The sequence below is a fragment of the Oncorhynchus clarkii genome, chromosome 13 (assembly GCF_045791955.1).
Source record: "Oncorhynchus clarkii lewisi isolate Uvic-CL-2024 chromosome 13, UVic_Ocla_1.0, whole genome shotgun sequence".
In the NCBI taxonomy this organism is placed as follows: Eukaryota; Metazoa; Chordata; class Actinopteri; order Salmoniformes; family Salmonidae; genus Oncorhynchus; species Oncorhynchus clarkii.
The window spans coordinates 2,734,746-2,758,878 of record NC_092159.1 but is presented as its reverse complement, the minus strand read 5'-3'; the positions used below and the strand labels follow the sequence as shown (position 1 = coordinate 2,758,878).

Below are 24,133 nucleotides of genomic sequence, written 5' to 3'. Positions count from 1 at the left end.
CATGTATTTTTTTTTTTACAACGCTAAAGGTCATAGGTTACAATTATTATTAATTAATTACCTCTGAATCAGAGGAGTGGTCAGGGTGAGGAGTACCGTGTCGACCAGGGGCCTCGAAGAGGTTCTGTCTTCAGGGGTGGTGGGACTGGATGGCCCGGAACAGAGTGCGTCAGCGTGTTCCCATGACAGAGGTGCCGCTTAGATGGAGGACGGGGCGCTAATAGGAGTGATATTAGAGGTACTCCACTTCACTCCTGAGAGCCGCCATGCTAAACTTCGCTATGGATCCAATTTTGTCACAACATTTTAAACAGACATCAAAGTCAGACTCAGACTCTCTCTCTCTCTCTCTCTCCCTCTACTAATTGGGGAGTTAGTTATAAGTATCCTTGGCCAGGCCATGTTGCAGAAAACGGGGGAAGGATGGGAAGTGGTCGGGGCAGGGGAACAAAGACTTGGGGAGGAGCAACTAAAAGCAGCAGGTGAGGGAGGGGTTACAGACCAAGAGTCCTGAATCATAAAAGGCTTTGTTTTTAAACTACATTTTAGTCTAAGATCAATCTTAAAAAAAATCTAAAGTCAATTCTATTTCAAGTTCTACATCTCCAAATAAAGTTTAAACATCACAGCAATATTCTAGGGGTGGTTTTTGAGGGTCTGAACTCTGTTTGACCCCAACCATGACCAGAACCTTCAGAGGGGTTGTGATCTATATATGAGGGCCTCTCATAGCTTTGTATTGTGCTCGCTTTGGCAGCACATATACTAAAATTGGATCGATACAGAGAAGATTAGCATGGCCCCTGCGAAAGGATGACACGCAAATCCGTCGAGACACAGATAAATTGGAACCAAACAGAGAAGATTGGGCGGTAGTGACCCGGGGAGAATAAATTGTCCATTCCCCTCAGTCTAGTCTGAGGAGGGGAAATGCTGGATGAGAGAAGCTCAGTCTACAGTAGAATGACAGGAACATTTGTGAAGCCTTCCTTATTTTGAAATGGGGAATGACACGCAGCCTGAGACCAACTTTATTCAACATGTAGACAAATAATTGGCGAGTTAGGCACGGTTGCAGTCTGAGTTCAACTTTATTCAAAGTTTAGAAATGAATTGGGGAGTGAGACAAGGTTGCACTCTGAGTCCAACTTTATTCAATATCTACAAATGAATTGGAGAGAGACTTGTGTTCAATTTTAGTCCAGTTGTATTAAACATAACAAACTTGAATGTCACAACATTTTAAACAGACAACAGACATCAGTCTCTCTCTCTCTCTCTCTCTCTCTCTCTCTCTCTCTCTCTCTCTCTCTCTCTCTCTCTCTCTCTCTCTCTCTCTCTCTCTCTCTCTCTCTCTCTCTCTCTCTCTCTCTCTCTCTCTCTCTCTCTCTCTCTCTCTCTCTCTCTCTCTCCCCTCTCTCTCTCTCTCTCCCTCTACTAATTGGGGAGTTAGTTATAAGTATCCTTGGCCAGGCCATGTTGCAGAAAACGGGGGAAGGGTGGGAAGTGGTCGGGGCAGGGGAACAAAGACTTGGGGAGGAGCAACTAAAAGCAGCAGGTGAGGGAGGGGTTACAGACCAAGAGTCCTGAATCATAAAAGGCTTTGTTTTTAAACTACATTTTAGTCTAAGATCAATCTTGAAAAAAATCTAAAGTCAATTCTATTTCAAGTTCTACATCTCCAAATAAAGTTTAAACATCACAGCAATATTCTAGGGGTGGTTTTTGAGGGTCTGAACTCTGTTTGACCCCAACCATGACCAGAACCTTCAGAGGGGTTGTGATCTATATATGAGGGCCTCTCATAGCTTTGTATTGTGCTCGCTTTGGCAGCACATATACTAAAATTGGATCGATACAGAGAAGATTAGCATGGCCCCTGCGAAAGGATGACACGCAAATCCGTGAAGCGCTCCTTATTTTCCTCACACGTCGAGACACAGAGAAATTGGAACCAAACAGAGAAGATTGGGCGGTAGTGACCCGGGGAGAATAAATTGTCCATTCCCCTCAGTCTAGTCTAAGGAGGAGGGGAAATGCTGGATGAGAGAAGCTCAGTCTACAGTAGAATGACAGGAACATTTGTGAAGACTTCCTTATTTTGAAATGGGGAGTGAGACAAGGTTGCAGCCTGAGACCAACTTTATTCAACATGTAGACAAATAATTGGCGAGTTAGGCACGGTTGCAGTCTGAGTTCAACTTTATTCAAAGTTTAGAAATGAATTGGGGAGTGAGACAAGGTTGCACTCTGAGTCCAACTTTATTCAATATCTACAAATGAATTGGAGAGAGACTTGTGTTCAATTTTAGTCCAGTTGTATTAAACATAACAAACTTGAATGTCACAACATTTTAAACAGACATCAAAGTCAGACTCAGACTCAAACTCTCTCGCTCTCTCTCTCTCTCCCTCTACTAATTGGGGAGTTAGTTATAAGTATCCTTGGCCAGGCCATGTTGCAGAAAACGGGGGAAGGGTGGGAAGTGGTCGGGGCAGGGGAACAAAGACTTGGGGAGGAGCAACTAAAAGCAGCAGGTGAGGGAGGGGTTACAGACCAAGAGTCCTGAATCATAAAAGGCTTTGTTTTTAAACTACATTTTAGTCTAAGATCAATCTTGAAAAAAATCTAAAGTCAATTCTATTTCAAGTTCTACATCTCCAAATAAAGTTTAAACATCACAGCAATATTCTAGGGGTGGTTTTTGAGGGTCTGAACTCTGTTTGACCCCAACCATGACCAGAACCTTCAGAGAGGTTGTGATCTATATATGAGGGCCTCTCATAGCTTTGTATTGTGCTCGCTTTGGCAGCACATATACTAAAATTGGATCGATACAGAGAAGATTAGCATGGCCCCTGCGAAAGGATGACACGCAAATCCGTGAAGCGCTCCTTATTTTCCTCACACGTCGAGACACAGAGAAATTGGAACCAAACAGAGAAGATTGGGCGGTAGTGACCCGGGGAGAATAAATTGTCCATTCCCCTCAGTCTAGTCTAAGGAGGAGGGGAAATGCTGGATGAGAGAAGCTCAGTCTACAGTAGAATGACAGGAACATTTGTGAAGACTTCCTTAATTTTGAAATGGGGAGTGAGACAAGGTTGCAGCCTGAGACCAACTTTATTCAACATGTAGACAAATAATTGGCGAGTTAGGCACGGTTGCAGTCTGAGTTCAACTTTATTCAAAGTTTAAAAATGAATTGGGGAGTGAGACAAGGTTGCACTCTGAGTCCAACTTTATTCAATATCTACAAATGAATTGGAGAGAGACTTGTGTTCAATTTTAGTCCAGTTGTATTAAACATAACAAACTTGAATGTCACAACATTTTAAACAGACAACAGACATCAGTCTCTCTCTCTCTCTCTCTCTCTCTCTCTCTCTCTCTCTCTCTCTCTCTCTCTCTCTCTCTCTCTCTCTCTCTCTCTCTCTCTCTCTCTCTCTCTCTCTCCTCTCTCTCTCTCTCTCCCTCTACTAATTGGGGAGTTAGTTATAAGTATCCTTGGCCAGGCCATGTTGCAGAAAACGGGGGAAGGGTGGGAAGTGGTCGGGGCAGGGGAACAAAGACTTGGGGAGGAGCAACTAAAAGCAGCAGGTGAGGGAGGGGTTACAGACCAAGAGTCCTGAATCATAAAAGGCTTTGTTTTTAAACTACATTTTAGTCTAAGATCAATCTTGAAAAAAATCTAAAGTCAATTCTATTTCAAGTTCTACATCTCCAAATAAAGTTTAAACATCACAGCAATATTCTAGGGGTGGTTTTTGAGGGTCTGAACTCTGTTTGACCCCAACCATGACCAGAACCTTCAGAGGGGTTGTGATCTATATATGAGGGCCTCTCATAGCTTTGTATTGTGCTCGCTTTGGCAGCACATATACTAAAATTGGATCGATACAGAGAAGATTAGCATGGCCCCTGCGAAAGGATGACACGCAAATCCGTGAAGCGCTCCTTATTTTCCTCACACGTCGAGACACAGAGAAATTGGAACCAAACAGAGAAGATTGGGCGGTAGTGACCCGGGGAGAATAAATTGTCCATTCCCCTCAGTCTAGTCTAAGGAGGAGGGGAAATGCTGGATGAGAGAAGCTCAGTCTACAGTAGAATGACAGGAACATTTGTGAAGACTTCCTTATTTTGAAATGGGGAGTGAGACAAGGTTGCAGCCTGAGACCAACTTTATTCAACATGTAGACAAATAATTGGCGAGTTAGGCACGGTTGCAGTCTGAGTTCAACTTTATTCAAAGTTTAGAAATGAATTGGGGAGTGAGACAAGGTTGCACTCTGAGTCCAACTTTATTCAATATCTACAAATGAATTGGAGAGAGACTTGTGTTCAATTTTAGTCCAGTTGTATTAAACATAACAAACTTGAATGTCACAACATTTTAAACAGACATCAAAGTCAGACTCAGACTCAAACTCTCTCGCTCTCTCTCTCTCTCCCTCTACTAATTGGGGAGTTAGTTATAAGTATCCTTGGCCAGGCCATGTTGCAGAAAACGGGGGAAGGGTGGGAAGTGGTCGGGGCAGGGGAACAAAGACTTGGGGAGGAGCAACTAAAAGCAGCAGGTGAGGGAGGGGTTACAGACCAAGAGTCCTGAATCATAAAAGGCTTTGTTTTTAAACTACATTTTAGTCTAAGATCAATCTTGAAAAAAATCTAAAGTCAATTCTATTTCAAGTTCTACATCTCCAAATAAAGTTTAAACATCACAGCAATATTCTAGGGGTGGTTTTTGAGGGTCTGAACTCTGTTTGACCCCAACCATGACCAGAACCTTCAGAGAGGTTGTGATCTATATATGAGGGCCTCTCATAGCTTTGTATTGTGCTCGCTTTGGCAGCACATATACTAAAATTGGATCGATACAGAGAAGATTAGCATGGCCCCTGCGAAAGGATGACACGCAAATCCGTGAAGCGCTCCTTATTTTCCTCACACGTCGAGACACAGAGAAATTGGAACCAAACAGAGAAGATTGGGCGGTAGTGACCCGGGGAGAATAAATTGTCCATTCCCCTCAGTCTAGTCTAAGGAGGAGGGGAAATGCTGGATGAGAGAAGCTCAGTCTACAGTAGAATGACAGGAACATTTGTGAAGACTTCCTTAATTTTGAAATGGGGAGTGAGACAAGGTTGCAGCCTGAGACCAACTTTATTCAACATGTAGACAAATAATTGGCGAGTTAGGCACGGTTGCAGTCTGAGTTCAACTTTATTCAAAGTTTAAAAATGAATTGGGGAGTGAGACAAGGTTGCACTCTGAGTCCAACTTTATTCAATATCTACAAATGAATTGGAGAGAGACTTGTGTTCAATTTTAGTCCAGTTGTATTAAACATAACAAACTTGAATGTCACAACATTTTAAACAGACAACAGACATCAGTCTCTCTCTCTCTCTCTCTCTCTCTCTCTCTCTCTCTCTCTCTCTCTCTCTCTCTCTCTCTCTCTCTCTCTCTCTCTCTCTCTCTCTCTCTCTCTCTCTCTCTCTCTCTCTCTCTCTCTCTCTCCTCTCCCTCTCTCTCTCCCTCTACTAATTGGGGAGTTAGTTATAAGTATCCTTGGCCAGGCCATGTTGCAGAAAACGGGGGAAGGGTGGGAAGTGGTCGGGGCAGGGGAACAAAGACTTGGGGAGGAGCAACTAAAAGCAGCAGGTGAGGGAGGGGTTACAGACCAAGAGTCCTGAATCATAAAAGGCTTTGTTTTTAAACTACATTTTAGTCTAAGATCAATCTTGAAAAAAATCTAAAGTCAATTCTATTTCAAGTTCTACATCTCCAAATAAAGTTTAAACATCACAGCAATATTCTAGGGGTGGTTTTTGAGGGTCTGAACTCTGTTTGACCCCAACCATGACCAGAACCTTCAGAGGGGTTGTGATCTATATATGAGGGCCTCTCATAGCTTTGTATTGTGCTCGCTTTGGCAGCACATATACTAAAATTGGATCGATACAGAGAAGATTAGCATGGCCCCTGCGAAAGGATGACACGCAAATCCGTGAAGCGCTCCTTATTTTCCTCACACGTCGAGACACAGAGAAATTGGAACCAAACAGAGAAGATTGGGCGGTAGTGACCCGGGGAGAATAAATTGTCCATTCCCCTCAGTCTAGTCTAAGGAGGAGGGGAAATGCTGGATGAGAGAAGCTCAGTCTACAGTAGAATGACAGGAACATTTGTGAAGACTTCCTTATTTTGAAATGGGGAGTGAGACAAGGTTGCAGCCTGAGACCAACTTTATTCAACATGTAGACAAATAATTGGCGAGTTAGGCACGGTTGCAGTCTGAGTTCAACTTTATTCAAAGTTTAGAAATGAATTGGGGAGTGAGACAAGGTTGCACTCTGAGTCCAACTTTATTCAATATCTACAAATGAATTGGAGAGAGACTTGTGTTCAATTTTAGTCCAGTTGTATTAAACATAACAAACTTGAATGTCACAACATTTTAAACAGACAACAGACATCAGTCTCTCTCTCTCTCTCTCTCTCTCTCTCTCTCTCTCTCTCTCTCTCTCCCTCTCTCTCTCTCTCTCACTCTACTAATTGGGGAGTTAGTTATAAGTATCCTTGGCCAGGCCATGTTGCAGAAAACGGGGGAAGGGTGGGAAGTGGTCGGGGCAGGGGAACAAAGACTTGGGGAGGAGCAACTAAAAGCAGCAGGTGAGGGAGGGGTTACAGACCAAGAGTCCTGAATCATAAAAGGCTTTGTTTTTAAACTACATTTTAGTCTAAGATCAATCTTGAAAAAAATCTAAAGTCAATTCTATTTCAAGTTCTACATCTCCAAATAAAGTTTAAACATCACAGCAATATTCTAGGGGTGGTTTTTGAGGGTCTGAACTCTGTTTGACCCCAACCATGACCAGAACCTTCAGAGTGGTTGTGATCTATATATGAGGGCCTCTCATAGCTTTGTATTGTGCTCGCTTTGGCAGCACATATAATAAAATTGGATCGATACAGAGAAGATTAGCATGGCCCCTGCGAAAGGATGACACGCAAATCCGTGAAGCGCTCCTTATTTTCCTCACACGTCGAGACACAGAGAAATTGGAACCAAACAGAGAAGATTGGGCGGTAGTGACCCGGGGAGAATAAATTGTCCATTCCCCTCAGTCTAGTCTGAGGAGGGGGGAAATGCTGGATGAGAGAAGCTCAGTCTACAGTAGAATGACAGGAACATTTGTGAAGCCTTCCTTATTTTGAAATGGGGAATGACACGCAGCCTGAGACCAACTTTATTCAACATGTAGACAAATAATTGGCGAGTTAGGCACGGTTGCAGTCTGAGTTCAACTTTATTCAAAGTTTAGAAATGAATTGGGGAGTGAGACAAGGTTGCACTCTGAGTCCAACTTTATTCAATATCTACAAATGAATTGGAGAGAGACTTGTGTTCAATTTTAGTCCAGTTGTATTAAACATAACAAACTTGAATGTCACAACATTTTAAACAGACAACAGACATCAGTCTCTCTCTCTCTCTCTCTCTCTCTCTCTCTCTCTCTCTCTCTCTCTCTCTCTCTCTCTCTCTCTCTCTCTCTCTCTCTCTCTCTCTCTCTCTCTCTCTCTCTCTCTCTCTCTCTCTCTCTCTCTCTCTCTCTCTCTCTCTCTCTCTCTCTCTCCCTCTACTAATTGGGGAGTTAGTTATAAGTATCCTTGGCCAGGCCATGTTGCAGAAAACGGGGGAAGGGTGGGAAGTGGTCGGGGCAGGGGAACAAAGACTTGGGGAGGAGCAACTAAAAGCAGCAGGTGAGGGAGGGGTTACAGACCAAGAGTCCTGAATCATAAAAGGCTTTGTTTTTAAACTACATTTTAGTCTAAGATCAATCTTGAAAAAAATCTAAAGTCAATTCTATTTCAAGTTCTACATCTCCAAATAAAGTTTAAACATCACAGCAATATTCTAGGGGTGGTTTTTGAGGGTCTGAACTCTGTTTGACCCCAACCATGACCAGAACCTTCAGAGGGGTTGTGATCTATATATGAGGGCCTCTCATAGCTTTGTATTGTGCTCGCTTTGGCAGCACATATACTAAAATTGGATCGATACAGAGAAGATTAGCATGGCCCCTGCGAAAGGATGACACGCAAATCCGTGAAGCGCTCCTTATTTTCCTCACACGTCGAGACACAGAGAAATTGGAACCAAACAGAGAAGATTGGGCGGTAGTGACCCGGGGAGAATAAATTGTCCATTCCCCTCAGTCTAGTCTAAGGAGGAGGGGAAATGCTGGATGAGAGAAGCTCAGTCTACAGTAGAATGACAGGAACATTTGTGAAGACTTCCTTATTTTGAAATGGGGAGTGAGACAAGGTTGCAGCCTGAGACCAACTTTATTCAACATGTAGACAAATAATTGGCGAGTTAGGCACGGTTGCAGTCTGAGTTCAACTTTATTCAAAGTTTAGAAATGAATTGGGGAGTGAGACAAGGTTGCACTCTGAGTCCAACTTTATTCAATATCTACAAATGAATTGGAGAGAGACTTGTGTTCAATTTTAGTCCAGTTGTATTAAACATAACAAACTTGAATGTCACAACATTTTAAACAGACAACAGACATCAGTCTCTCTCTCTCTCTCTCTCTCTCTCTCTCTCTCTCTCTCTCTCTCTCCCTCTCTCTCTCTCTCTCCCTCTACTAATTGGGGAGTTAGTTATAAGTATCCTTGGCCAGGCCATGTTGCAGAAAACGGGGGAAGGGTGGGAAGTGGTCGGGGCAGGGGAACAAAGACTTGGGGAGGAGCAACTAAAAGCAGCAGGTGAGGGAGGGGTTACAGACCAAGAGTCCTGAATCATAAAAGGCTTTGTTTTTAAACTACATTTTAGTCTAAGATCAATCTTGAAAAAAATCTAAAGTCAATTCTATTTCAAGTTCTACATCTCCAAATAAAGTTTAAACATCACAGCAATATTCTAGGGGTGGTTTTTGAGGGTCTGAACTCTGTTTGACCCCAACCATGACCAGAACCTTCAGAGTGGTTGTGATCTATATATGAGGGCCTCTCATAGCTTTGTATTGTGCTCGCTTTGGCAGCACATATAATAAAATTGGATCGATACAGAGAAGATTAGCATGGCCCCTGCGAAAGGATGACACGCAAATCCGTGAAGCGCTCCTTATTTTCCTCACACGTCGAGACACAGAGAAATTGGAACCAAACAGAGAAGATTGGGCGGTAGTGACCCGGGGAGAATAAATTGTCCATTCCCCTCAGTCTAGTCTGAGGAGGGGAAATGCTGGATGAGAGAAGCTCAGTCTACAGTAGAATGACAGGAACATTTGTGAAGCCTTCCTTATTTTGAAATGGGGAATGACACGCAGCCTGAGACCAACTTTATTCAACATGTAGACAAATAATTGGCGAGTTAGGCACGGTTGCAGTCTGAGTTCAACTTTATTCAAAGTTTAGAAATGAATTGGGGAGTGAGACAAGGTTGCACTCTGAGTCCAACTTTATTCAATATCTACAAATGAATTGGAGAGAGACTTGTGTTCAATTTTAGTCCAGTTGTATTAAACATAACAAACTTGAATGTCACAACATTTTAAACAGACAACAGACATCAGTCTCTCTCTCTCTCTCTCTCTCTCTCTCTCTCTCTCTCTCTCTCTCTCTCTCTCTCTCTCTCTCTCTCTCTCTCTCTCTCTCTCTCTCTCTCTCTCTCTCTCTCTCTCTCTCTCTCTCTCTCTCTCTCTCTCTCTCTCTCTCTCTCTCTCTCTCTCTCTCTCTCCCTCTCTCTCTCTCTCTCCCTCTACTAATTGGGGAGTTAGTTATAAGTATCCTTGGCCAGGCCATGTTGCAGAAAACGGGGGAAGGGTGGGAAGTGGTCGGGGCAGGGGAACAAAGACTTGGGGAGGAGCAACTAAAAGCAGCAGGTGAGGGAGGGGTTACAGACCAAGAGTCCTGAATCATAAAAGGCTTTGTTTTTAAACTACATTTTAGTCTAAGATCAATCTTGAAAAAAATCTAAAGTCAATTCTATTTCAAGTTCTACATCTCCAAATAAAGTTTAAACATCACAGCAATATTCTAGGGGTGGTTTTTGAGGGTCTGAACTCTGTTTGACCCCAACCATGACCAGAACCTTCAGAGGGGTTGTGATCTATATATGAGGGCCTCTCATAGCTTTGTATTGTGCTCGCTTTGGCAGCACATATACTAAAATTGGATCGATACAGAGAAGATTAGCATGGCCCCTGCGAAAGGATGACACGCAAATCCGTGAAGCGCTCCTTATTTTCCTCACACGTCGAGACACAGAGAAATTGGAACCAAACAGAGAAGATTGGGCGGTAGTGACCCGGGGAGAATAAATTGTCCATTCCCCTCAGTCTAGTCTAAGGAGGAGGGGAAATGCTGGATGAGAGAAGCTCAGTCTACAGTAGAATGACAGGAACATTTGTGAAGACTTCCTTATTTTGAAATGGGGAGTGAGACAAGGTTGCAGCCTGAGACCAACTTTATTCAACATGTAGACAAATAATTGGCGAGTTAGGCACGGTTGCAGTCTGAGTTCAACTTTATTCAAAGTTTAGAAATGAATTGGGGAGTGAGACAAGGTTGCACTCTGAGTCCAACTTTATTCAATATCTACAAATGAATTGGAGAGAGACTTGTGTTCAATTTTAGTCCAGTTGTATTAAACATAACAAACTTGAATGTCACAACATTTTAAACAGACAACAGACATCAGTCTCTCTCTCTCTCTCTCTCTCTCTCTCTCTCTCTCTCTCTCTCTCTCTCTCTCTCTCCCTCTCTCTCTCTCCCTCCCTCTACTAATTGGGGAGTTAGTTATAAGTATCCTTGGCCAGGCCATGTTGCAGAAAACGGGGGAAGGGTGGGAAGTGGTCGGGGCAGGGGAACAAAGACTTGGGGAGGAGCAACTAAAAGCAGCAGGTGAGGGAGGGGTTACAGACCAAGAGTCCTGAATCATAAAAGGCTTTGTTTTTAAACTACATTTTAGTCTAAGATCAATCTTGAAAAAAATCTAAAGTCAATTCTATTTCAAGTTCTACATCTCCAAATAAAGTTTAAACATCACAGCAATATTCTAGGGGTGGTTTTTGAGGGTCTGAACTCTGTTTGACCCCAACCATGACCAGAACCTTCAGAGGGGTTGTGATCTATATATGAGGGCCTCTCATAGCTTTGTATTGTGCTCGCTTTGGCAGCACATATACTAAAATTGGATCGATACAGAGAAGATTAGCATGGCCCCTGCGAAAGGATGACACGCAAATCCGTGAAGCGCTCCTTATTTTCCTCACACGTCGAGACACAGAGAAATTGGAACCAAACAGAGAAGATTGGGCGGTAGTGACCCGGGGAGAATAAATTGTCCATTCCCCTCAGTCTAGTCTAAGGAGGAGGGGAAATGCTGGATGAGAGAAGCTCAGTCTACAGTAGAATGACAGGAACATTTGTGAAGACTTCCTTATTTTGAAATGGGGAGTGAGACAAGGTTGCAGCCTGAGACCAACTTTATTCAACATGTAGACAAATAATTGGCGAGTTAGGCACGGTTGCAGTCTGAGTTCAACTTTATTCAAAGTTTAGAAATGAATTGGGGAGTGAGACAAGGTTGCACTCTGAGTCCAACTTTATTCAATATCTACAAATGAATTGGAGAGAGACTTGTGTTCAATTTTAGTCCAGTTGTATTAAACATAACAAACTTGAATGTCACAACATTTTAAACAGACAACAGACATCAGTCTCTCTCTCTCTCTCTCTCTCTCTCTCTCTCTCTCTCTCTCTCTCTCTCTCTCTCTCTCTCTCTCTCTCTCTCTCTCTCTCTCTCTCTCTCTCTCTCTCTCTCTCTCTCTCTCTCTCTCTCTCTCTCTCTCTCTCTCTCTCTCTCTCTCTCTCTCTCTCTCTCTCCCTCTACTAATTGGGGAGTTAGTTATAAGTATCCTTGGCCAGGCCATGTTGCAGAAAACGGGGGAAGGGTGGGAAGTGGTCGGGGCAGGGGAACAAAGACTTGGGGAGGAGCAACTAAAAGCAGCAGGTGAGGGAGGGGTTACAGACCAAGAGTCCTGAATCATAAAAGGCTTTGTTTTTAAACTACATTTTAGTCTAAGATCAATCTTGAAAAAAATCTAAAGTCAATTCTATTTCAAGTTCTACATCTCCAAATAAAGTTTAAACATCACAGCAATATTCTAGGGGTGGTTTTTGAGGGTCTGAACTCTGTTTGACCCCAACCATGACCAGAACCTTCAGAGGGGTTGTGATCTATATATGAGGGCCTCTCATAGCTTTGTATTGTGCTCGCTTTGGCAGCACATATACTAAAATTGGATCGATACAGAGAAGATTAGCATGGCCCCTGCGAAAGGATGACACGCAAATCCGTGAAGCGCTCCTTATTTTCCTCACACGTCGAGACACAGAGAAATTGGAACCAAACAGAGAAGATTGGGCGGTAGTGACCCGGGGAGAATAAATTGTCCATTCCCCTCAGTCTAGTCTAAGGAGGAGGGGAAATGCTGGATGAGAGAAGCTCAGTCTACAGTAGAATGACAGGAACATTTGTGAAGACTTCCTTATTTTGAAATGGGGAGTGAGACAAGGTTGCAGCCTGAGACCAACTTTATTCAACATGTAGACAAATAATTGGCGAGTTAGGCACGGTTGCAGTCTGAGTTCAACTTTATTCAAAGTTTAGAAATGAATTGGGGAGTGAGACAAGGTTGCACTCTGAGTCCAACTTTATTCAATATCTACAAATGAATTGGAGAGAGACTTGTGTTCAATTTTAGTCCAGTTGTATTAAACATAACAAACTTGAATGTCACAACATTTTAAACAGACAACAGACATCAGTCTCTCTCTCTCTCTCTCTCTCTCTCTCTCTCTCTCTCTCTCTCTCTCTCTCCCTCTCTCTCTCTCTCTCACACTACAAATTGGGGAGTTAGTTATAAGTATCCTTGGCCAGGCCATGTTGCAGAAAACGGGGGAAGGGTGGGAAGTGGTCGGGGCAGGGGAACAAAGACTTGGGGAGGAGCAACTAAAAGCAGCAGGTGAGGGAGGGGTTACAGACCAAGAGTCCTGAATCATAAAAGGCTTTGTTTTTAAACTACATTTTAGTCTAAGATCAATCTTGAAAAAAATCTAAAGTCAATTCTATTTCAAGTTCTACATCTCCAAATAAAGTTTAAACATCACAGCAATATTCTAGGGGTGGTTTTTGAGGGTCTGAACTCTGTTTGACCCCAACCATGACCAGAACCTTCAGAGGGGTTGTGATCTATATATGAGGGCCTCTCATAGCTTTGTATTGTGCTCGCTTTGGCAGCACATATACTAAAATTGGATCGATACAGAGAAGATTAGCATGGCCCCTGCGAAAGGATGACACGCAAATCCGTGAAGCGCTCCTTATTTTCCTCACACGTCGAGACACAGAGAAATTGGAACCAAACAGAGAAGATTGGGCGGTAGTGACCCGGGGAGAATAAATTGTCCATTCCCCTCAGTCTAGTCTAAGGAGGAGGGGAAATGCTGGATGAGAGAAGCTCAGTCTACAGTAGAATGACAGGAACATTTGTGAAGCCTTCCTTATTTTGAAATGGGGAGTGAGACAAGGTTGCAGCCTGAGACCAACTTTATTCAACATGTAGACAAATAATTGGCGAGTTAGGCACGGTTGCAGTCTGAGTTCAACTTTATTCAAAGTTTAGAAATGAATTGGGGAGTGAGACAAGGTTGCACTCTGAGTCCAACTTTATTCAATATCTACAAATGAATTGGAGAGAGACTTGTGTTCAATTTTAGTCCAGTTGTATTAAACATAACAAACTTGAATGTCACAACATTTTAAACAGACAACAGACATCAGTCTCTCTCTCTCTCTCTCTCTCTCTCTCTCTCTCTCTCTCTCTCTCTCTCTCTCTCTCTCTCTCTCTCTCTCTCTCTCTCTCTCTCTCTCTCTCTCTCCTCTCTCTCTCTCTCTCTCCTCTCTACTAATTGGGGAGTTAGTTATAAGTATCCTTGGCCAGGCCATGTTGCAGAAAACGGGGGAAGGGTGGGAAGTGGTCGGGGCAGGGGAACAAAGACTTGGGGAGGAGCAACTAAAAGCAGCAGGTGAGGGAGGGGTTACAGACCAAGAGTCCTGAATCATAAAAGGCTTTGTTTTTAAACTACATTTTAGTCTAAGATCAATCTTGAAAAAAATCTAAAGTCAATTCTATTTCAAGTTCTACATCTCCAAATAAAGTTTAAACATCACAGCAATATTCTAGGGGTGGTTTTTGAGGGTCTGAACTCTGTTTGACCCCAACCATGACCAGAACCTTCAGAGGGGTTGTGATCTATATATGAGGGCCTCTCATAGCTTTGTATTGTGCTCGCTTTGGCAGCACATATACTAAAATTGGATCGATACAGAGAAGATTAGCATGGCCCCTGCGAAAGGATGACACGCAAATCCGTGAAGCGCTCCTTATTTTCCTCACACGTCGAGACACAGAGAAATTGGAACCAAACAGAGAAGATTGGGCGGTAGTGACCCGGGGAGAATAAATTGTCCATTCCCCTCAGTCTAGTCTAAGGAGGAGGGGAAATGCTGGATGAGAGAAGCTCAGTCTACAGTAGAATGACAGGAACATTTGTGAAGACTTCCTTATTTTGAAATGGGGAGTGAGACAAGGTTGCAGCCTGAGACCAACTTTATTCAACATGTAGACAAATAATTGGCGAGTTAGGCACGGTTGCAGTCTGAGTTCAACTTTATTCAAAGTTTAGAAATGAATTGGGGAGTGAGACAAGGTTGCACTCTGAGTCCAACTTTATTCAATATCTACAAATGAATTGGAGAGAGACTTGTGTTCAATTTTAGTCCAGTTGTATTAAACATAACAAACTTGAATGTCACAACATTTTAAACAGACAACAGACATCAGACTCTCTCTCTCTCTCTCTCTCTCTCTCTCTCTCTCTCTCTCTCTCTCTCTCTCTCTCTCTCTCTCTCTCTCTCTCTCTCTCTCTCTCTCTCTCTCTCTCTCCTCTCTCTCTCTCTCTCCCTCTCCCTCTACTAATTGGGGAGTTAGTTATAAGTATCCTTGGCCAGGCCATGTTGCAGAAAACGGGGGAAGGGTGGGAAGTGGTCGGGGCAGGGGAACAAAGACTTGGGGAGGAGCAACTAAAAGCAGCAGGTGAGGGAGGGGTTACAGACCAAGAGTCCTGAATCATAAAAGGCTTTGTTTTTAAACTACATTTTAGTCTAAGATCAATCTTGAAAAAAATCTAAAGTCAATTCTATTTCAAGTTCTACATCTCCAAATAAAGTTTAAACATCACAGCAATATTCTAGGGGTGGTTTTTGAGGGTCTGAACTCTGTTTGACCCCAACCATGACCAGAACCTTCAGAGGGGTTGTGATCTATATATGAGGGCCTCTCATAGCTTTGTATTGTGCTCGCTTTGGCAGCACATATACTAAAATTGGATCGATACAGAGAAGATTAGCATGGCCCCTGCGAAAGGATGACACGCAAATCCGTGAAGCGCTCCTTATTTTCCTCACACGTCGAGACACAGAGAAATTGGAACCAAACAGAGAAGATTGGGCGGTAGTGACCCGGGGAGAATAAATTGTCCATTCCCCTCAGTCTAGTCTAAGGAGGAGGGGAAATGCTGGATGAGAGAAGCTCAGTCTACAGTAGAATGACAGGAACATTTGTGAAGACTTCCTTATTTTGAAATGGGGAGTGAGACAAGGTTGCAGCCTGAGACCAACTTTATTCAACATGTAGACAAATAATTGGCGAGTTAGGCACGGTTGCAGTCTGAGTTCAACTTTATTCAAAGTTTAGAAATGAATTGGGGAGTGAGACAAGGTTGCACTCTGAGTCCAACTTTATTCAATATCTACAAATGAATTGGAGAGAGACTTGTGTTCAATTTTAGTCCAGTTGTATTAAACATAACAAACTTGAATGTCACAACATTTTAAACAGACAACAGACATCAGTCTCTCTCTCTCTCTCTCTCTCTCTCTCTCTCTCTCTCTCTCTCTCTCTCTCTCTCTCTCTCTCTCTCTCTCTCTCTCTCTCTCTCTCTCTCTCTCTCTCTCTCTCTCTCTCTCTCTCTCCCTCTACTAATTGGGGAGTTAGTTATAAGTATCCTTGGCCAGGCCATGTTGCAGAAAACGGGGGAAGGGTGGGAAGTGGTCGGGGCAGGGGAACAAAGACTTGGGGAGGAGCAACTAAAAGCAGCAGGTGAGGGAGGGGTTACAGACCAAGAGTCCTGAATCATAAAAGGCTTTGTTTTTAAACTACATTTTAGTCTAAGATCAATCTTGAAAAAAATCTAAAGTCAATTCTATTTCAAGTTCTACATCTCCAAATAAAGTTTAAACATCACAGCAATATTCTAGGGGTGGTTTTTGAGGGTCTGAACTCTGTTTGACCCCAACCATGACCAGAACCTTCAGAGGGGTTGTGATCTATATATGAGGGCCTCTCATAGCTTTGTATTGTGCTCGCTTTGGCAGCACATATACTAAAATTGGATCGATACAGAGAAGATTAGCATGGCCCCTGCGAAAGGATGACACGCAAATCCGTGAAGCGCTCCTTATTTTCCTCACACGTCGAGACACAGAGAAATTGGAACCAAACAGAGAAGATTGGGCGGTAGTGACCCGGGGAGAATAAATTGTCCATTCCCCTCAGTCTAGTCTAAGGAGGAGGGGAAATGCTGGATGAGAGAAGCTCAGTCTACAGTAGAATGACAGGAACATTTGTGAAGACTTCCTTATTTTGAAATGGGGAGTGAGACAAGGTTGCAGCCTGAGACCAACTTTATTCAACATGTAGACAAATAATTGGCGAGTTAGGCACGGTTGCAGTCTGAGTTCAACTTTATTCAAAGTTTAGAAATGAATTGGGGAGTGAGACAAGGTTGCACTCTGAGTCCAACTTTATTCAATATCTACAAATGAATTGGAGAGAGACTTGTGTTCAATTTTAGTCCAGTTGTATTAAACATAACAAACTTGAATGTCACAACATTTTAAACAGACAACAGACATCAGACTCTCTCTCTCTCTCTCTCTCTCTCTCTCTCTCTCTCTCTCTCTCTCTCTCTCTCTCTCTCTCTCTCTCTCTCTCTCTCTCTCTCTCTCTCTCCCTCTCTCTCTCCCTCTCTCTCTCTCTCTCTCTCTCTCTCTCTCTCTCTCTCTCTCCCTCTACTAATTGGGGAGTTAGTTATAAGTATCCTTGGCCAGGCCATGTTGCAGAAAACGGGGGAAGGGTGGGAAGTGGTCGGGGCAGGGGAACAAAGACTTGGGGAGGAGCAACTAAAAGCAGCAGGTGAGGGAGGGGTTACAGACCAAGAGTCCTGAATCATAAAAGGCTTTGTTTTTAAACTACATTTTAGTCTAAGATCAATCTTGAAAAAAATCTAAAGTCAATTCTATTTCAAGTTCTACATCTCCAAATAAAGTTTAAACATCACAGCAATATTCTAGGGGTGGTTTTTGAGGGTCTGAACTCTGTTTGACCCCAACCATGACCAGAACCTTCAGAGGGGTTGTGATCTATATATGAGGGCCTCTCATAGCTTTGTATTGTGCTCGCTTTGGCAGCACATATACTAAAATTGGATCGATACAGAGAAGATTAGCATGGCCCCTGCGAAAGGATGACACGCAAATCCGTGAAGCGCTCCTTATTTTCCTCACACGTCGAGACACAGAGAAATTGGAACCAAACAGAGAAGATTGGGCGGTAGTGACCCGGGGAGAATAAATTGTCCATTCCCCTCAGTCTAGTCTAAGGAGGAGGGGAAATGCTGGATGAGAGAAGCTCAGTCTACAGTAGAATGACAGGAACATTTGTGAAGACTTCCTTATTTTGAAATGGGGAGTGAGACAAGGTTGCAGCCTGAGACCAACTTTATTCAACATGTAGACAAATAATTGGCGAGTTAGGCACGGTTGCAGTCTGAGTTCAACTTTATTCAAAGTTTAGAAATGAATTGGGGAGTGAGACAAGGTTGCACTCTGAGTCCAACTTTATTCAATATCTACAAATGAATTGGAGAGAGACTTGTGTTCAATTTTAGTCCAGTTGTATTAAACATAACAAACTTGAATGTCACAACATTTTAAACAGACAACAGACATCAGTCTCTCTCTCTCTCTCTCTCTCTCTCTCTCTCTCTCTCTCTCTCTCTCTCTCTCTCTCTCTCTCTCTCTCTCTCTCTCTCTCTCTCTCTCCTCTCTCTCTCTCTCTCCTCTACTAATTGGGGAGTTAGTTATAAGTATCCTTGGCCAGGCCATGTTGCAGAAAACGGGGGAAGGGTGGGAAGTGGTCGGGGCAGGGGAACAAAGACTTGGGGAGGAGCAACTAAAAGCAGCAGGTGAGGGAGGGGTTACAGACCAAGAGTCCTGAATCATAAAAGGCTTTGTTTTTAAACTACATTTTAGTCTAAGATCAATCTTGAAAAAAATCTAAAGTCAATTCTATTTCAAGTTCTACATCTCCAAATAAAGTTTAAACATCACAGCAATATTCTAGGGGTGGTTTTTGAGGGTCTGAACTCTGTTTGACCCCAACCATGACCAGAACCTTCAGAGGGGTTGTGATCTATATATGAGGGCCTCTCATAGCTTTGTATTGTGCTCGCTTTGGCAGCACATATACTAAAATTGGATCGATACAGAGAAGATTAGCATGGCCCCTGCGAAAGGATGACACGCAAATCCGTGAAGCGCTCCTTATTTTCCTCACACGTCGAGACACAGAGAAATTGGAACCAAACAGAGAAGATTGGGCGGTAGTGACCCGGGGAGAATAAATTGTCCATTCCCCTCAGTCTAGTCTAAGGAGGAGGGGAAATGCTGGATGAGAGAAGCTCAGTCTACAGTAGAATGACAGGAACATTTGTGAAGACTTCCTTATTTTGAAATGGGGAGTGAGACAAGGTTGCAGCCTGAGACCAACTTTATTCAACATGTAGACAAATAATTGGCGAGTTAGGCACGGTTGCAGTCTGAGTTCAACTTTATTCAAAGTTTAGAAATGAATTGGGGAGTGAGACAAGGTTGCACTCTGAGTCCAACTTTATTCAATATCTACAAATGAATTGGAGAGAGACTTGTGTTCAATTTTAGTCCAGTTGTATTAAACATAACAAACTTGAATGTCACAACATTTTAAACAGACAACAGACATCAGTCTCTCTCTCTCTCTCTCTCTCTCTCTCTCTCTCTCTCTCTCTCTCTCTCTCTCTCTCTCTCTCTCTCTCTCTCTCTCTCTCTCTCTCTCTCTCTCTCTCTCTCTCCCTCTACTAATTGGGGAGTTAGTTATAAGTATCCTTGGCCAGGCCATGTTGCAGAAAACGGGGGAAGGGTGGGAAGTGGTCGGGGCAGGGGAACAAAGACTTGGGGAGGAGCAACTAAAAGCAGCAGGTGAGGGAGGGGTTACAGACCAAGAGTCCTGAATCATAAAAGGCTTTGTTTTTAAACTACATTTTAGTCTAAGATCAATCTTGAAAAAAATCTAAAGTCAATTCTATTTCAAGTTCTACATCTCCAAATAAAGTTTAAACATCACAGCAATATTCTAGGGGTGGTTTTTGAGGGTCTGAACTCTGTTTGACCCCAACCATGACCAGAACCTTCAGAGGGGTTGTGATCTATATATGAGGGCCTCTCATAGCTTTGTATTGTGCTCGCTTTGGCAGCACATATACTAAAATTGGATCGATACAGAGAAGATTAGCATGGCCCCTGCGAAAGGATGACACGCAAATCCGTGAAGCGCTCCTTATTTTCCTCACACGTCGAGACACAGAGAAATTGGAACCAAACAGAGAAGATTGGGCGGTAGTGACCCGGGGAGAATAAATTGTCCATTCCCCTCAGTCTAGTCTAAGGAGGAGGGGAAATGCTGGATGAGAGAAGCTCAGTCTACAGTAGAATGACAGGAACATTTGTGAAGACTTCCTTATTTTGAAATGGGGAGTGAGACAAGGTTGCAGCCTGAGACCAACTTTATTCAACATGTAGACAAATAATTGGCGAGTTAGGCACGGTTGCAGTCTGAGTTCAACTTTATTCAAAGTTTAGAAATGAATTGGGGAGTGAGACAAGGTTGCACTCTGAGTCCAACTTTATTCAATATCTACAAATGAATTGGAGAGAGACTTGTGTTCAATTTTAGTCCAGTTGTATTAAACATAACAAACTTGAATGTCACAACATTTTAAACAGACAACAGACATCAGTCTCTCTCTCTCTCTCTCTCTCTCTCTCTCTCTCTCTCTCTCTCTCTCTCTCTCTCTCTCTCTCTCTCTCTCTCTCTCTCTCTCTCTCTCTCCCTCTACTAATTGGGGAGTTAGTTATAAGTATCCTTGGCCAGGCCATGTTGCAGAAAACGGGGGAAGGGTGGGAAGTGGTCGGGGCAGGGGAACAAAGACTTGGGGAGGAGCAACTAAAAGCAGCAGGTGAGGGAGGGGTTACAGACCAAGAGTCCTGAATCATAAAAGGCTTTGTTTTTAAACTACATTTTAGTCTAAGATCAATCTTGAAAAAAATCTAAAGTCAATTCTATTTCAAGTTCTACATCTCCAAATAAAGTTTAAACATCACAGCAATATTCTAGGGGTGGTTTTTGAGGGTCTGAACTCTGTTTGACCCCAACCATGACCAGAACCTTCAGAGGGGTTGTGATCTATATATGAGGGCCTCTCATAGCTTTGTATTGTGCTCGCTTTGGCAGCACATATACTAAAATTGGATCGATACAGAGAAGATTAGCATGGCCCCTGCGAAAGGATGACACGCAAATCCGTGAAGCGCTCCTTATTTTCCTCACACGTCGAGACACAGAGAAATTGGAACCAAACAGAGAAGATTGGGCGGTAGTGACCCGGGGAGAATAAATTGTCCATTCCCCTCAGTCTAGTCTAAGGAGGAGGGGAAATGCTGGATGAGAGAAGCTCAGTCTACAGTAGAATGACAGGAACATTTGTGAAGACTTCCTTATTTTGAAATGGGGAGTGAGACAAGGTTGCAGCCTGAGACCAACTTTATTCAACATGTAGACAAATAATTGGCGAGTTAGGCACGGTTGCAGTCTGAGTTCAACTTTATTCAAAGTTTAGAAATGAATTGGGGAGTGAGACAAGGTTGCACTCTGAGTCCAACTTTATTCAATATCTACAAATGAATTGGAGAGAGACTTGTGTTCAATTTTAGTCCAGTTGTATTAAACATAACAAACTTGAATGTCACAACATTTTAAACAGACAACAGACATCAGTCTCTCTCTCTCTCTCTCTCTCTCTCTCTCTCTCTCTCTCTCTCTCTCTCTCTCTCTCTCTCTCTCTCTCTCTCTCTCTCTCTCTCTCTCTCTCTCTCTCTCTCTCCCTCTACTAATTGGGGAGTTAGTTATAAGTATCCTTGGCCAGGCCATGTTGCAGAAAACGGGGGAAGGGTGGGAAGTGGTCGGGGCAGGGGAACAAAGACTTGGGGAGGAGCAACTAAAAGCAGCAGGTGAGGGAGGGGTTACAGACCAAGAGTCCTGAATCATAAAAGGCTTTGTTTTTAAACTACATTTTAGTCTAAGATCAATCTTGAAAAAAATCTAAAGTCAATTCTATTTCAAGTTCTACATCTCCAAATAAAGTTTAAACATCACAGCAATATTCTAGGGGTGGTTTTTGAGGGTCTGAACTCTGTTTGACCCCAACCATGACCAGAACCTTCAGAGGGGTTGTGATCTATATATGAGGGCCTCTCATAGCTTTGTATTGTGCTCGCTTTGGCAGCACATATACTAAAATTGGATCGATACAGAGAAGATTAGCATGGCCCCTGCGAAAGGATGACACGCAAATCCGTGAAGCGCTCCTTATTTTCCTCACACGTCGAGACACAGAGAAATTGGAACCAAACAGAGAAGATTGGGCGGTAGTGACCCGGGGAGAATAAATTGTCCATTCCCCTCAGTCTAGTCTAAGGAGGAGGGGAAATGCTGGATGAGAGAAGCTCAGTCTACAGTAGAATGACAGGAACATTTGTGAAGACTTCCTTATTTTGAAATGGGGAGTGAGACAAGGTTGCAGCCTGAGACCAACTTTATTCAACATGTAGACAAATAATTGGCGAGTTAGGCACGGTTGCAGTCTGAGTTCAACTTTATTCAAAGTTTAGAAATGAATTGGGGAGTGAGACAAGGTTGCACTCTGAGTCCAACTTTATTCAATATCTACAAATGAATTGGAGAGAGACTTGTGTTCAATTTTAGTCCAGTTGTATTAAACATAACAAACTTGAATGTCACAACATTTTAAACAGACAACAGACATCAGACTCTCTCTCTCTCTCTCTCTCTCTCTCTCTCTCTCTCTCTCTCTCTCTCTCTCTCTCTCTCTCTCTCTCTCTCTCTCTCTCTCTCTCTCTCTCTCTCTCTCTCTCTCTCTCTCTCTCTCTCTCTCTCTCTCCCTCTCTCTCTCTCTCTCCCTCTACTAATTGGGGAGTTAGTTATAAGTATCCTTGGCCAGGCCATGTTGCAGAAAACGGGGGAAGGGTGGGAAGTGGTCGGGGCAGGGGAACAAAGACTTGGGGAGGAGCAACTAAAAGCAGCAGGTGAGGGAGGGGTTACAGACCAAGAGTCCTGAATCATAAAAGGCTTTGTTTTTAAACTACATTTTAGTCTAAGATCAATCTTGAAAAAAATCTAAAGTCAATTCTATTTCAAGTTCTACATCTCCAAATAAAGTTTAAACATCACAGCAATATTCTAGGGGTGGTTTTTGAGGGTCTGAACTCTGTTTGACCCCAACCATGACCAGAACCTTCAGAGGGGTTGTGATCTATATATGAGGGCCTCTCATAGCTTTGTATTGTGCTCGCTTTGGCAGCACATATACTAAAATTGGATCGATACAGAGAAGATTAGCATGGCCCCTGCGAAAGGATGACACGCAAATCCGTGAAGCGCTCCTTATTTTCCTCACACGTCGAGACACAGAGAAATTGGAACCAAACAGAGAAGATTGGGCGGTAGTGACCCGGGGAGAATAAATTGTCCATTCCCCTCAGTCTAGTCTAAGGAGGAGGGGAAATGCTGGATGAGAGAAGCTCAGTCTACAGTAGAATGACAGGAACATTTGTGAAGACTTCCTTATTTTGAAATGGGGAGTGAGACAAGGTTGCAGCCTGAGACCAACTTTATTCAACATGTAGACAAATAATTGGCGAGTTAGGCACGGTTGCAGTCTGAGTTCAACTTTATTCAAAGTTTAGAAATGAATTGGGGAGTGAGACAAGGTTGCACTCTGAGTCCAACTTTATTCAATATCTACAAATGAATTGGAGAGAGACTTGTGTTCAATTTTAGTCCAGTTGTATTAAACATAACAAACTTGAATGTCACAACATTTTAAACAGACAACAGACATCAGACTCTCTCTCTCTCTCTCTCTCTCTCTCTCTCTCTCTCTCTCTCTCTCTCTCTCTCTCTCTCTCTCTCTCTCTCTCTCTCTCTCTCTCTCTCTCTCTCTCTCTCTCTCTCTCTCTCTCTCTCTCCTCTCTCTCTCTCTCTCCCTCTACTAATTGGGGAGTTAGTTATAAGTATCCTTGGCCAGGCCATGTTGCAGAAAACGGGGGAAGGGTGGGAAGTGGTCGGGGCAGGGGAACAAAGACTTGGGGAGGAGCAACTAAAAGCAGCAGGTGAGGGAGGGGTTACAGACCAAGAGTCCTGAATCATAAAAGGCTTTGTTTTTAAACTACATTTTAGTCTAAGATCAATCTTGAAAAAAATCTAAAGTCAATTCTATTTCAAGTTCTACATCTCCAAATAAAGTTTAAACATCACAGCAATATTCTAGGGGTGGTTTTTGAGGGTCTGAACTCTGTTTGACCCCAACCATGACCAGAACCTTCAGAGGGGTTGTGATCTATATATGAGGGCCTCTCATAGCTTTGTATTGTGCTCGCTTTGGCAGCACATATACTAAAATTGGATCGATACAGAGAAGATTAGCATGGCCCCTGCGAAAGGATGACACGCAAATCCGTGAAGCGCTCCTTATTTTCCTCACACGTCGAGACACAGAGAAATTGGAACCAAACAGAGAAGATTGGGCGGTAGT

At 43.1% G+C, this 24,133-nt stretch overlaps 23 non-coding genes across 23 annotated transcripts; all 23 read left to right on the top strand.

Annotated features, from left to right (window-relative positions):
- Positions 1 to 741: 741 nt before the first annotated feature.
- LOC139365313 (U6 spliceosomal RNA) lies at positions 742 to 849 on the top strand. The gene has a single exon (XR_011626603.1). It is a non-coding gene; the product is annotated as a U6 spliceosomal RNA (small nuclear RNA).
- A 968-nt stretch (positions 850 to 1,817) lies between these two features.
- Positions 1,818 to 1,924, top strand: LOC139365312 (U6 spliceosomal RNA). The gene has a single exon (XR_011626602.1). It is a non-coding gene; the product is annotated as a U6 spliceosomal RNA (small nuclear RNA).
- An 873-nt stretch (positions 1,925 to 2,797) lies between these two features.
- LOC139365284 (U6 spliceosomal RNA) lies at positions 2,798 to 2,904 on the top strand. The gene has a single exon (XR_011626575.1). It is a non-coding gene; the product is annotated as a U6 spliceosomal RNA (small nuclear RNA).
- Positions 2,905 to 3,860: 956 nt separating this feature from the next.
- On the top strand, positions 3,861 to 3,967 carry LOC139365311 (U6 spliceosomal RNA). Its single transcript, XR_011626601.1, has one exon. It is a non-coding gene; the product is annotated as a U6 spliceosomal RNA (small nuclear RNA).
- Positions 3,968 to 4,840: 873 nt separating this feature from the next.
- On the top strand, positions 4,841 to 4,947 carry LOC139365283 (U6 spliceosomal RNA). Its single transcript, XR_011626574.1, has one exon. It is a non-coding gene; the product is annotated as a U6 spliceosomal RNA (small nuclear RNA).
- A 980-nt stretch (positions 4,948 to 5,927) lies between these two features.
- LOC139365310 (U6 spliceosomal RNA) lies at positions 5,928 to 6,034 on the top strand. Its single transcript, XR_011626600.1, has one exon. It is a non-coding gene; the product is annotated as a U6 spliceosomal RNA (small nuclear RNA).
- Positions 6,035 to 6,938: 904 nt separating this feature from the next.
- On the top strand, positions 6,939 to 7,045 carry LOC139365287 (U6 spliceosomal RNA). Its single transcript, XR_011626577.1, has one exon. It is a non-coding gene; the product is annotated as a U6 spliceosomal RNA (small nuclear RNA).
- A 985-nt stretch (positions 7,046 to 8,030) lies between these two features.
- Positions 8,031 to 8,137, top strand: LOC139365308 (U6 spliceosomal RNA). Its single transcript, XR_011626598.1, has one exon. It is a non-coding gene; the product is annotated as a U6 spliceosomal RNA (small nuclear RNA).
- Positions 8,138 to 9,041: 904 nt separating this feature from the next.
- On the top strand, positions 9,042 to 9,148 carry LOC139365416 (U6 spliceosomal RNA). The gene has a single exon (XR_011626698.1). It is a non-coding gene; the product is annotated as a U6 spliceosomal RNA (small nuclear RNA).
- Positions 9,149 to 10,159: 1,011 nt separating this feature from the next.
- LOC139365307 (U6 spliceosomal RNA) lies at positions 10,160 to 10,266 on the top strand. The gene has a single exon (XR_011626597.1). It is a non-coding gene; the product is annotated as a U6 spliceosomal RNA (small nuclear RNA).
- Positions 10,267 to 11,180: 914 nt separating this feature from the next.
- LOC139365306 (U6 spliceosomal RNA) lies at positions 11,181 to 11,287 on the top strand. The gene has a single exon (XR_011626596.1). It is a non-coding gene; the product is annotated as a U6 spliceosomal RNA (small nuclear RNA).
- A 1,004-nt stretch (positions 11,288 to 12,291) lies between these two features.
- Positions 12,292 to 12,398, top strand: LOC139365305 (U6 spliceosomal RNA). The gene has a single exon (XR_011626595.1). It is a non-coding gene; the product is annotated as a U6 spliceosomal RNA (small nuclear RNA).
- Positions 12,399 to 13,306: 908 nt separating this feature from the next.
- LOC139365304 (U6 spliceosomal RNA) lies at positions 13,307 to 13,413 on the top strand. Its single transcript, XR_011626594.1, has one exon. It is a non-coding gene; the product is annotated as a U6 spliceosomal RNA (small nuclear RNA).
- Positions 13,414 to 14,369: 956 nt separating this feature from the next.
- On the top strand, positions 14,370 to 14,476 carry LOC139365303 (U6 spliceosomal RNA). The gene has a single exon (XR_011626593.1). It is a non-coding gene; the product is annotated as a U6 spliceosomal RNA (small nuclear RNA).
- A 963-nt stretch (positions 14,477 to 15,439) lies between these two features.
- Positions 15,440 to 15,546, top strand: LOC139365302 (U6 spliceosomal RNA). Its single transcript, XR_011626592.1, has one exon. It is a non-coding gene; the product is annotated as a U6 spliceosomal RNA (small nuclear RNA).
- Positions 15,547 to 16,504: 958 nt separating this feature from the next.
- Positions 16,505 to 16,611, top strand: LOC139365301 (U6 spliceosomal RNA). The gene has a single exon (XR_011626591.1). It is a non-coding gene; the product is annotated as a U6 spliceosomal RNA (small nuclear RNA).
- A 988-nt stretch (positions 16,612 to 17,599) lies between these two features.
- On the top strand, positions 17,600 to 17,706 carry LOC139365300 (U6 spliceosomal RNA). The gene has a single exon (XR_011626590.1). It is a non-coding gene; the product is annotated as a U6 spliceosomal RNA (small nuclear RNA).
- Positions 17,707 to 18,650: 944 nt separating this feature from the next.
- Positions 18,651 to 18,757, top strand: LOC139365299 (U6 spliceosomal RNA). The gene has a single exon (XR_011626589.1). It is a non-coding gene; the product is annotated as a U6 spliceosomal RNA (small nuclear RNA).
- A 944-nt stretch (positions 18,758 to 19,701) lies between these two features.
- LOC139365297 (U6 spliceosomal RNA) lies at positions 19,702 to 19,808 on the top strand. Its single transcript, XR_011626587.1, has one exon. It is a non-coding gene; the product is annotated as a U6 spliceosomal RNA (small nuclear RNA).
- A 930-nt stretch (positions 19,809 to 20,738) lies between these two features.
- Positions 20,739 to 20,845, top strand: LOC139365296 (U6 spliceosomal RNA). The gene has a single exon (XR_011626586.1). It is a non-coding gene; the product is annotated as a U6 spliceosomal RNA (small nuclear RNA).
- Positions 20,846 to 21,789: 944 nt separating this feature from the next.
- Positions 21,790 to 21,896, top strand: LOC139365295 (U6 spliceosomal RNA). The gene has a single exon (XR_011626585.1). It is a non-coding gene; the product is annotated as a U6 spliceosomal RNA (small nuclear RNA).
- A 988-nt stretch (positions 21,897 to 22,884) lies between these two features.
- LOC139365294 (U6 spliceosomal RNA) lies at positions 22,885 to 22,991 on the top strand. Its single transcript, XR_011626584.1, has one exon. It is a non-coding gene; the product is annotated as a U6 spliceosomal RNA (small nuclear RNA).
- Positions 22,992 to 23,970: 979 nt separating this feature from the next.
- Positions 23,971 to 24,077, top strand: LOC139365293 (U6 spliceosomal RNA). The gene has a single exon (XR_011626583.1). It is a non-coding gene; the product is annotated as a U6 spliceosomal RNA (small nuclear RNA).
- Positions 24,078 to 24,133: the final 56 nt, after the last annotated feature.